General features: G+C 55.0%; 1 long non-coding RNA gene across 1 annotated transcript; it reads right to left on the bottom strand.

The window, feature by feature from the left end:
• Window positions 1-631: 631 nt before the first annotated feature.
• On the bottom strand, window positions 632-5,130 carry LOC115521116. The gene is made up of 2 exons (XR_004343927.1): window positions 4,986-5,130; window positions 632-1,337 (listed from the first exon to the last, which is right to left on the bottom strand). It is a non-coding gene; the product is annotated as an uncharacterized LOC115521116 (long non-coding RNA).
• Window positions 5,131-12,158: the final 7,028 nt, after the last annotated feature.

Genomic DNA, 12,158 nt, shown 5'->3' with positions numbered 1-12,158 from the left:
AGGTGGAATGCAGTCATCCACAGGAGCACACCCATTTGCTCCAGTAGCATTCGGCAATCAGCGTTGTCACTAAAGCAATCCCAATGACTCACTTTACAGAATTCCCCTCGTGCATCCCACCAGGGTGCTGCGGGACGGACTGGCCTCTGTCCCCAGATGTCTGGGACGCATCCCAGCAGCTGCCTTCCCTTTCCCCCTTCCAGCCGCCTCTGTTCCACCCTCCAGGCAACAGAGAGTGTGACCTGGTCTGAGCATCAGGAGCCCTGGACCCCATCCTAGCTTTGACCACTGACTTTGGGAATCGAAACCGATCATTTTCTCTCTTAGCCTCCACCTCCTCAACGGTGAAATGGGAACAAATATGGCAGATACTCTACACACTTAAGGAATTTGGGTGAAAACTGCCCAATGATCTGGCCAGATCCCCTGAGTCCCGTCTGCCCCCTGCCCCCACCCCGCCATGGGACCCACGGCGGATCCTGCCCCAGGTGTGTGGCACACCGTCCCCATCCTCGGTTGCCTCGTCCCCCAGGGGGGCTCCAGGACACTGCTCTGGTCTCCTCCAGCCTGCACGGACCCCTCTGCCCCCATGCTTCACCAGATGACCCCGCAGATCAGAAGATACCACTAATAGTGTTCATATAGTGACATTTATTGCAGCACAGGCAGCCCCTGCTTAGCTTTCAGGGCTAGCAGGAAATGGGCACAGAGTGAATCACTCTTTACAATGCATCTTGAGCAGAGCATTTGTAATGATTCCTTATTGCCGATCTTAATTGAGACCTCAGTGAGGTAGTCAGGCCTCTCCTCTCCTCTCATGCCCTCCAGCTAAGACTGTAGCTCGTGGTGACCCCTTCATCACATGACGGGATCAGAGGGGAGGGCGACTTAAGGTGGAGAGGCAGGTTGTCGTCCTCCTGGGATGCTACCCCTTCATTTCAGAAAGGGAGGTGGGGACGAAGGTTGCTAACCTGGGCCCTGAAGGTCAGCTCGTGAATCTGAGAAATGGCGGGGGCCCTTGTACCAAAGGGACACTGTCACACACAACCGTGGCCGTGGCAGATGCATATTGTTGTGTCTGCTCAGTGCCCATCTATGCCTCCCTAAGAGAAAGCCCTTCATCTGGAGAACCCTCCTCCCCCCAGGCCAGCATGCAGCCCTGGCTGTCAGAGGATGCTCCCGCCCCCTGGCCACATGGGCAGGGCATAACCCAACTCCAGAGGATAAGTCACCCCCTGAGGTTTGGCCAATCAGAACCAAAGGAAGACGATGAATCAGGGAACACGTGAGGCAGGAGTTGCTGGTGACCATGGTTCCCGTTCCTGGAAGGGGCCAATCTGCAGGAGAATAAAACATGAAAGCCGTCTTAACTATTTCCGGTGGAATCTCTGTCACTTGCAACCAGCCTTCCCTTACCCTATTAGAGATGCGTTCCCTCCACCAGCCTTCTGGAGACAGTTCCCATTTCATTGCTGTCTATTCCAGGCCAGCCCAGAGGGTGTGGCCTAGAGACTCAGAGCAGGGCAGACCCAGTGACCAGACCCTTCCCCTGGAGCCCCTGGCCCCCCAAGGACAGAACCAACCACGCGTCCTTTCTGCCAGCCCCTTCTAGGTCATACTCTGCTGCCCTCTGCTGCCCCCTGCTGGCCACGGGCCATCATGCGCTCAACTCTTGGGGTCAGGGTAGGTTTGGGGGCTACATCCCAGGGACCCGAATGAGGAAGCAGAGGAAGCCCTGGGTCTGAACAGAGGCAGCCTCTCACAACCCCATCCCAATAAGAAACATCTCTGGAAATGCAAAAAGAAACAAACAAAAACTTTACTGTTACATGGGGGCTAAGAATACGGCTGTCTTCCCTTGAGTGAGAATAATACAGTAATACAAATTGGGAGTTGGATAGGCAGATGTTGTCTTCCAAGTGAGAGCCTCTAGGCAGGTTTTCCAGGAGGCTGGAACAATGGAACATAAGGACCGAGAGACGAATGGCTCAAGAGAGAAACGGAGTCAAGAAAATAATAGCAGCTAAGGGGAGGGTGAGCAGAAGTGAGATTCCAGGCTCCCCAGGCAGGGGACACATCACCGCGGTGATGCTGATGCACTCCAGGATGCAGGACGGGGGCCCCCAAAAGCAGCCTCTCTGACCCATATTGCTCACAAATACCGAGGGGGGAAATAATAATTCACGTGTTTACAGTTTGTGGAACACGTTAGCACACCATATCACATCTGATTTCACACCACCTAAGGAGGTAACTGCTATTGTCTTCATGTTTTTTTTCTCACAAGGTAATAGGGATTCTTTTTTTTAAGTTTATTTATTTGAGAGAGAGAGAGTGCAAGCATGAGCAGGGGAGAGGGAGAGAGAGAGAAAGAGAGAGAGAGAATCCCAACGAGGCTCCACGCTGCCAGCACAGAACCTGACGTGGGGCTCGAACCCACGAACTGTGAGGTCATGACCTGAACCAAAACCAAGAGTTGGATGCTTAACTGACTGAGCCACCCAGACGCCCCAAAGTAATAGAGATTCTGAGAGATGTAGTGGCTTGACTGAGGCAACTTCTCTGAGCAGCAGAGTCTAGACTCGAACCCAGGGCCAACTCCAAGTCCAGGGCTCCCTCTGCTGAATGAGACCACCTCTGTATGGGCGGGGCCAGCTTCTTTAGGGTCAAAGAATGGAACCGAGGTTCAAAAATTTGACGCTGCTATTTAGCAGCTGTGTGCCTTTGAACAAGTTACTTAACTACTCTGGGTCTCCTGCATGAGTATATCTCATGGGGTTGTTTTATTTATTCTTGTTTTAAAGATTTTATTTTTAAGAAACCTCTACACCCAACGTGGGGCTCGAACTTACAACCCCAAGATCAAGAGTCCCATGCTCTACACACTGAGCCAGCCAAGCATCCTCACGGGGTTGTTTTAAACCTCGTATGTCAATGTATGTAAATTACCCAAAGCAGGGCTTGACATTCAGTAGATACAATTACAATGGTCACAAAAATTAGCACACACATATTTCTAAATGCAATTCTCCCCGGGTATTTAGTCTGACTTTGTGTTTTCCTGGTGAAATCAAATTCAAGGAGTCTACCCTGTAGCTCTATCTCATCATCTTAACCATAGGAAAGAAGGCCCCAGAGACACCTCAGCTCCAAAGCAAGTTGATTGCTTTAATATTTATTTCACAGATGAGAAACTGAGGCTCCAAGAAGTTGAGTCCTTCCTTCAAGGTCACACAGATCATACGTGGTAGAACCGGGACATAAACCCACGCCGGACCCCAAAGCCCTCACTCTTTCACGAACTCTATGAGGTTGGCCTGTGGCAATGGGAAGGAGTGTAGGGCAGATGGGGCAGCGGAGACATCAGTGTGGGTGCTGTTGCAATGGTCCAGGTGAGAGCTCGTGGCGGCACAATAGCAGGGGAAGGGTTCAAAAGGGGCAGATCGCATCCATATTTAGGAATAAACTATGCAGGACTTACTGACAGATTCATTTGCTAAGAGGTTTTGGGCTTGAACAACTAAGTGAGTAATGGGGCCATTTTCTGGAATGGGAAGACCAGAGAGGAAAGCCATTTGGGGGTAGGGCAAACCAAGGATCCCCCTTTGGCCTTGGGAGGTTTGGATGCCTTCAGACATCCAGTGGAGCTTTTGGGTGAATGCACCTGGATCTCAGGGGTGAGGTCAGGACGGGAGAGAGCAGCACAGAGGTGCTACTCAAAGCCAGTGGAGTAGACGCGATGTCCTGGGGGAGAATGTAGAGAAGAGCCCAGGACTGAGCCCCTTGGGCCCCGCAACAATTGGAGGTCCGGCGGGGGAAGGGGAAGGACTGGGGAGCTGGATGTGGTGTCCTAGAAGCCAAGAGGAGATGATGTTTCAAGGAGAGCGTGAGCAATTCTGTTCAGTGTCGATGAGTGGCCAAGTTCGGTGAAGACCCCAAAGTGACCAGAAGAATCCAGCGCATAACCTTGATCAGGGCAAACACTGTGTGCAGCGTCCACCCTGAGCCAAAGGAAAGCTCACCAGAATGGAATATATCACTTCCAGCTGCCCAGGATGGGGTTAACCATAGAAGCAGAAGACAAGGATGGAGGGATAGAGATTTTCACTGCAGATCTTGGCAAGGGAGGCTGGGCCATCTCTGTCTCCACCCTTTTAAAGACTGGAAACATTTCCGTTTCAGCCCTCATCCATGCCATTATTCATGAATAATGTGATAGGTCCTGTGTTGATCACTGGGGACACGGCTGCGAATACATGACTTTGATCTTGACCCCGGGGAGTTTAAAAAGAGGTCAGAGACACTATAGCTCCTTATAGCCAACCATGGCCATGCTATGGTGGAAGGATACATCAGGGGCTCTGAGAACACAGTTGAAGGGTGAGGGAGAGCTTCACGGAGGAGGTGATATTTGGTCTGGGTCTTGAACAGGAGGTCAGCCAGCAGACAACAGAGTCACTGACATCCTGACAGAGGGAATGGAGACATGAGAGAGTATGTGGTGATGGGAAAACCACCCTTCCCTGCGTGGTTAGAGCGGAGTAACGGGAGAGGGAGGGGGAGCACTGAGACGTACAGGACCCAGGTCTTTATGGACCTTAAACTTAAAGCTAAGAAACTTGGACTTAACTCTGTAGGTCAGTATTTTCCCAAGAATGTCTTGTGAAACACGAATCTCAAATTTGCTCCGTAAAAAAAAAAAAAGAAAAGAAAAAAAATCAATGAATCAATAAATTCTAGGATCAAACACACTTGGGACATGCTACAGAGCAGACCCTCCTGGGGATTCACCATGTTCATTAGCATTTGAAAGCTCAGAGAAGAACCTATAGAAGAAAGAGAGACAGTGACAGAGAGAGAGAGAGAGAGAGAGAGAGAGAGAGAGAGAGAGGAGGGGGAGGGAGGGAGTGAGGAGGGGAGGAAGGGAGGAAAAGGGAGGAGAGAGAGAGAGAGAGAAAGAGGGAGAGAGAACAAAGAACACTTACCTTTCAATTTTCTAGATTTATGTCCCACGCTGCCCTCTGTTCGTGTAATGAGCACTTGCATCCCCGCACAATTACTGCTCCTCAGGCACACGGATGGGGAGGGGGGAAGCTGAGCCAGGACTTGGGAATGTTTGCATTTTAAGCAATGATTCACCTGGAGGCAGAGGGCAGAGGGATGGCTGGTAAGAGGCCCCATTAGCCCTGGAACCCACAGATGAGGTCCAAGTTTACCCCTTTACCCTGGAACTAAAAATATCTCCACTGATTTCTTCAGCAAATATCTAATGAGCACCTTCTCTGGGCCAGCTGTGCTGGTGCTGGCAGTACGATAGGGAGAAAATCAGACGCCGTTCCCGCCTCGTAGTGCTTCCTGGCTCACGGGTGCCATTCACACAATCACATAGGCTGAGGTTGAGGGAAAGAACACAGTCTGTAAGAAAGGAAACCTGGAATCAAGGAGGATTTTCCTTCATAAGCTAGACCCGGGCTGAGACGCAAAAGACAGGTAGGAATTAATTCGGCAAGGAGGGGTGGTGTCCGCAGGATGGCATTCTGAGCAGAGAGAACGGTGTGTGCAAAGGCCCTGTGGCGGGCAGGAAGATACCACAACTTCAAGACAAAAGGAAAAACAGAAAAGTTGCCTCCTGGTCGCTCAGCAACTTTCACCGGCAGTCCTATTTGTGGCTATATATGTCTAGCCACAAATTAGAAATAAAATGCCCCCAGAGTGTGAGATTTGGATGCTCTCAAATGAAGGATGTCCAGAAAATCGACCAAAAGAACACGTATTTTGTGCTGGAGTTTCCTGCTTAACAAAGGAGAAGGTGAGGCATGGAGAGGATCCCCAGGCACTTGGCGAGGACAGGGGATGGGATGGGGTTCAGCCCGCCGGGTTGGCGCAACTATTTCAAATCCAGTTCTACAAGGCCAAGCTTCCATGCTCTTTGAGCACCTGCTTGGCACAGCATACGACCTTGCTCAGAAGGGGCCCTCTCTACCATCTCCTGAGTGATGAGGGTGAACCAAGCACTGAGCTGGGTGCTTCACGCACATAACCTCCTGTTGGCAGGCACCTGGGTGTCCCCACATTGTCCAATCTTGTGGCTTCACCCTGCTCTTACTATGTAAGCAAAATGGCCCCAGCATCTATGCCACAGGTGGTGGGGGACACTGCAGCCCCAACAATACCTGCAGGGACTTCTATTTCTCCTAGACATCACGTGGCCAAATTCTCTGTCTCATCCGGGTCTCGCCCCCCCACACCCGTCACTGGAGTCTTCCCCCTGCCCCGAGCTAACCCAAAGAACGCTGCAGCCTTTCCTTTTGATTCCGCAAAGCAACCATGAGTGCCGTGCTGTTCCACCCGAGTGAGTTCTCCTGGAGGTCTGAGGACCACGACAGTGGCTACACAGCACAGCATGTGACTTAGAAGTCAACCAGTGCTCTTGACCTCAGCCGTTCCCGGTAATGCTTCATTGCCACCTTTCGTCTTTAAGCCTGTGGGTGCTCGCCATCTTGCTCGGACCCCCTGTCTCTCAAAAGCCTCCTGGCCTCTCTTCCCTCGTTTCCGGGGGAAGCATATCCCTCATCCCCCCACCATCTCGGGTGTCCCGAACTGGGTTCACCAAGAGGCAGAGCTGAGACGGGGATTTGGGTACGAGTGACTCATTTGGGAAGTGCCCCCAGGAGGCAAAGCTAAGGGGATGGGGATGACAGGGGGAGGGAAGGGAGACGGTACAGAGAGTGTTAACAAATGGGTTGTCACCGTGGGCACCCGGGGCTCAGTGGCACGCCTCACAAGTGGCCCCCCCCAAGGGTCAAAGAAGCCGTGTTTAGCTGTCACCTTGCATCCGTTGCTAGCTGAGGGCTGCTCTCAGCGGCACCAGCTCCAGCCTGTACCTGGTGCAAAGCAAGAGAGAGCCCTCCGTCGGAGGCTTGCGGGACCTTGCAGAAGGACAGCACTGACGGCTGGGGGACTGGGCAGGGCGCCACAGCCCCTGCTACGACGGATTGAGGCAAGGTCATGCGCCACCCGTGGAGTCCACGCCCTTGGATGGAGAGGGCGGCCAGTCTGCGCTCCAAACGCAGCCGTCGAGTCATAGGACGTGTCGCTCCAAGACCCGTGTCCGTTTCCCAAAAGAAGGAAGGGCCCGTTCACAGCTGTGGTTTGAAAGGAGCTTTGGCTTCAATACACCCTGAGGGAGGCACCTACCATGACCCCCCTGCTATAAACTAAGTAACTGAGGCTGAGACAGGCAGTGAGGAAACCACAAAGCCAAGATTAAAGCACACACGTTCCTAACCGTATGGTCTCCTAGAGCCCGGGAGCGGCACTTGGGTTAACAGCTTCTCAACACGACAAACACGTCAGCCAAACGTTGCACATTTACAAGCGGGTCCTTCTCACTACCATCCTGGGCGTGCAGGGCAGAGGGCTACCGCCGTGCCCAGTTTACTAACGAGGAACCGGAGGCATGACAGATTCAAGCTTGGTGCCCCAGTTCCCACGGACTTGAGCCACGATGTCGGACAACAAATTCCAGCCCCCTTAACTCTCTAGGAACACCAAGAGCTGACGGCTGCAAGGCAAATCCATGATCAGCAATCAGCGAAGATTACAACTACGCCACATAGGGAGTCAGGCATGACCTTCTGAGACAAAGGGCAGCCTGTCATCCAAACTGTCCCCACCGCCACCATCGGTAATGGGAGCACAATGGCAGGTGCTCCCCAGCTTGTGGTGCTGAGTAATCAGTACACTCTCAGAAGGAAATAGGATCTAAAGAAGAACTCTCAAAAAGCGAGGGGGCCCCATCACCTCTCACCTCCTCCCTGCACCCATCCTCCACCCCGCAGCCCGAGGAGTCCTCCTGCGACACAGACATGACCAATGCCTCCCTGCCTAAACTCTTTTTTTTAAGTTTATTTATTTATTTCAAGAGATAGAGAGCATGAGCGGGGGAGGGGCAGAGAGAGAGAGAGAGAGGGAGAGAGAGAATCCCAAGCAGATCCCACACCATCAGCACAAGAGACCGACTCGGGGCTCAAACTCACGAACTGTGAGCCCATGACCTGAGCCGAAAGCCAGAGTCAGAAGCTTAACCGACTGAGCCACCCAGGGGCCCCTCCCTGCCTAAACTCTTCAGTCACTCACCATTGTCCTCAGGACGGAGGTCAAACTTCTGAGCGCAGGGCATGTGACGTCTCACCACGAGGTTCTGCCTCCCTTGCCCACCTCGTCTCTTTCCCGCCCCTGAGCCGTGATCTCAGGATCTGCCCTCCCGGGTGCCCTGCCAGGTAGGGCTGGGATCGGAGTCGTCCCTGTGTCTCAATGGCCAGTAGGGACCATGAACAGACAAACGAGGCGGGTCCTGAGCCGTGTCTTTCCAGATGAAGGGTTGAAGGAGCAGAGGCAGCTGGTGGGGAGGGGCAGCTCCGAGGGACAGGAGCACGGGCAATTGTCTTGAAGGAGAGTCTGCCCGTGCCGGAAGGACAGGTGCTGTCAGCGAGAACGCCACCTCCCTCTGGTGACCTTTCCCGAAGACATTTCCTCTGAATGTCAGGTTCGTTAGACACAGGATTGGGGGTGCAGGAATCACCTTAGAACTGAATTAAAGAAGGACAGACAGACAGACATCATCCAGGTTTGTGGTGACAAGCCAGCTTGGAGGGTGAAGGGACACACTCTGCCTACGGGCCACTTTTGTCCTTCTCAGACGGCAGGGTCTCCTGTCAGGGCCATCCCTCCCTTCAGAATGGGGTTCCCAGCACCGCCATCCCAGGGTCCGTCCCAGGGTCCCGGGGCCAGCTGTACCTAGAATGGGCCCTCAGTCCCCAGGGCTCACCGAGTGACTAACCAAGACCTGGAGTCCTAGGGACCCCGGGGCTTGAAGCATGTTGCTCACACAACCCCACTCCTCGGGCCCAGTGTGAGTGACCCAAGGATCTGTGTGACTCAGAACCCACTCTGGGTCACTCCATGCTGAACACTGGGGACACAGAGGTAAATCAGATATTTGCCCTACCCTCAAGGGGCTGCACGTTTCATAAAGAAGACACAAAGGTACAGCAATGTTACCAGATGGTGGGCTCGGTGCCACGGCAGGTCTCTAGGCAGAGAGCTGTGAAGGGCTTCCCGTGAGAAGGTACCTCTGAGCTGGGCTTTGAGGGATGAATAGGAGTTTGTCCCCTGTCTGTTCTTTCTAGGAGACACCGGTTTCCAAATCCAGAATGGGCTGCTTCTGTGAGCGGTGAGCTCCCTGGCACTGAAGAGTGCGGGATGACTGATCCCTTGGCCCTCTGGTCACAGCTTCAGTGCCGTGGAGCGTGGTCAGGGCATTGGAGAGCAGGAGACCCACGGATCTCGCTCCTCCGGTTTTCCTCCACAGCCCCTTGGCGTCACTGACGGCGCGGCAACGCACGCTGGGCCCCTTCTGCTCCCAAACCCGCAGACCTCTCCTGTCTGCTGCCCCCACGGCTCACAGGAACCGGTCCCCTGTGCCATCTGCTATGGCCCCGTGTGTTAGTGGCCAGGCCCGAGCTGGGCTAGCGCGGACAGGGACAAGACGCAGAAAAGCAGGAGAACCTGCAGGCTTCACTCCCACCCCCCACGTACATATGCGGGCACACACGCGCACACACCCCGTCCTCAGAACCTCACCCCCTATCCACCCTGCCTCCAGCTCTCCCTGCAGACCTCAGTGCTATCCTAGCGTTGACCTTACTGGACCCCGTGGCTCTTCCCGGGGTTGCTGGCCGGGATACCACCGCTCTCCACCCCGAATGCCGAACGTCCCCCCACCCCCACCCCCAGGCTCCTGGCTCTGCCCCCTCCACAGCTCCTCAGCTGCCAGCTCTGTCTTCACGCCTCCCGGAGAAGCAACTGTCAGCATGTTTTTGCGGCTGGGGATGGGAAAGGCGGAGACAGAGGGGCACGGGGAAGGGAGAGACGGCGAGGGGAGGCAGGTGGGGAAGCAGAGACAGAGACGGGGAAAGAGGGGTGGGGGAGGGTCAGGGACCACCCTGATGGGAGAGGAGTGGGAAGAACAGACTGGAGAAAGCCGCTCGGGCCTGGGGCTGGAAACGAGGACTCCCAGCTCCGTCACCCTCTGACTCTGCAGCTCTACTCGGGGAGGTGGCCACGGGGCCGACAGAGGGAACTAGGCGGATTGTGGGCACAGGAGCTTTTGCTTGCCTCTCACGCCACCGGGAGATGCCCACCACGGCCCAGCCCCGGGTCATCTGCCCGTGTCCTCTCGGCCTGCGGCGGGCCGGGCCAGGCACACCCATCCGCTCAGAGATTGTCTGTCCCCCACAAGCCTGTCCCTTCTGTCCTAGGGCTGGCTTTGTGGGGCGGGGGGGGTCTGGAGGCACTGGGGAGAGCAGCCCCTCTGCCCCTGGAGACCCCAAACACAGGGAGACGGGAGTTCACTGTGAGAGAGGACTCAGCCAGAGACAGAAACGAGAAAGGGATAGAACAAGAAAGACCGTACCGTAGGTCAGTTGCACAGACAGAAGCCAGCCCTGAAGACATGGAAATGTGACCCAACGCGCCCTTTCCGGCGTGACCCAGGCTGGGAGCTGAGGACAGAGAGGCTGATTATATGGTCACCCATGCTGACCCTCCCAACAACCTGTATACTGTCATTAAGCCACTTCACAGGAGGGGAAACTGAGGCTCCAAGAGGCGAGGTGACTGGCCCAAGAGCCAGGCCAGAACTCCCGTCTGAGCAGCACCAGAACTCATCCTCTTTCTTATGCACCTGCCTGCCTCCCTGTGGGTACAGACAGACAGAGTGAAAAAGGGACAAGTCAGAGCGCTCACGTGGGTATCAGCTCAGCCCCGGAGCCCAGAGCTAGGGTTTCCAGAAAAGCCGAGCAGTGCAGCGGACAGTTGGACCCCCGGCTCGGGGCCCCACTGCCTGGGCCGAGCGTGTCGCCCATTTCCTTGCCCCTCAAAGTGAGGCTAGGAAAAGCGTATAGTCACAGACATCGCGTGAGGTTTAAATGAGGTGACTGCAGAGCGCTTAGAATGGTTCCTGGCCCACAACCAGTGCTTGACAAATGGTAGCGCCTGGTATGACTCAGGGAGAAGCATCCTGGCTGAACAGAGGGAGGAGCGGGGCGGGGGAGGGGGGCCTAGAAAGGCGGGAGGATGGGCCGTGAGATGGCACCATGCGGCCAGCGGGGCCTCGTGACGTCCCCACCCCCGTCGCTCTCTCTCCTGAAACGCTTGGCGAGGCCGGATTTGCTGTGAAAACCACCTGAATTCTTCAGCCAGGTGGGCTTGAGGTGACGTGGTGGGGACCAGAGACCCCAGGCGCCCGGATCGCATGGCAGTCCCGGAGAAGTCACGGACCTCCCCCGGCCATGGGAGTTGGGAAGATCCCCCCAGCTTTAACTCAGATGCAAGAGCAAGGAGGCATCCGTGGGGCGCCTGGGTGGCCCAGTCGGTTGAGCGTCTGACTTCAGCTCAGGTCACCGTCTCGCGGTTCGTGAGTTCGAGCCCGCGCCTCGGGCGTGCTGCTGTCTGTCAGCACAGAGCCTGCTTTGGATCTTCTGTCTCCCTCTCTCTCTCTGCCCTTCCCATGCTCTCCTTCTCTCGCGCGCGCTCTCTCAAAAATAAATTAAAAATTTAAAAACAAGAGCAAGGAGACATCCAGCTGACATCCGGGTTGAACAAACTAGTGAGACCCATACGGTGCCGGGGGCCAGGTGGGTGGCGGTAATAGTAAGGCCCGCTGAAGCCCATAGAGCACTCCCCATGCACCGAACGCTGAGCAAAGTGTTTCACACACTAACTTATGCAACCCTCAAAACAATCCCATGGCGTTGGCGCCATTATTGGTCCCGTTTGATGGGTGAGAAAACCTGGGAACAGAGAGGTTGAATGACCTGCCTAACGTTGCACAGCGAATCGGCGGTGAGCTGGGAGGCAGAGCCAGAGGGCCAGGCTCCTGACTGCACCTGACTCTTATTGCCTCATGTGGCACGAAGGGTGGGCGATGAGAGAGAGCCACCTAAGAGCTTCCTGGAGCTCAGGTCTGCAGATGGGGTCAGCGCCCAAAGGTGAAGACCCAGCCGGGAGCGCTCCTGTCCCCGAGAAGCCCCAAGAAGCCCAGAGACCGCCCCACTATTTACCAGGCACTGATCCCTGATCCAGGGGGAAAGTTA

The sequence above is a fragment of the Lynx canadensis genome, chromosome C1 (assembly GCF_007474595.2).
Source record: "Lynx canadensis isolate LIC74 chromosome C1, mLynCan4.pri.v2, whole genome shotgun sequence".
NCBI lineage: Eukaryota > Metazoa > Chordata > Mammalia > Carnivora > Felidae > Lynx > Lynx canadensis.
Note: the sequence above shows the minus strand (reverse complement) of the source record. Positions and strands in the feature narration are given on the sequence as shown.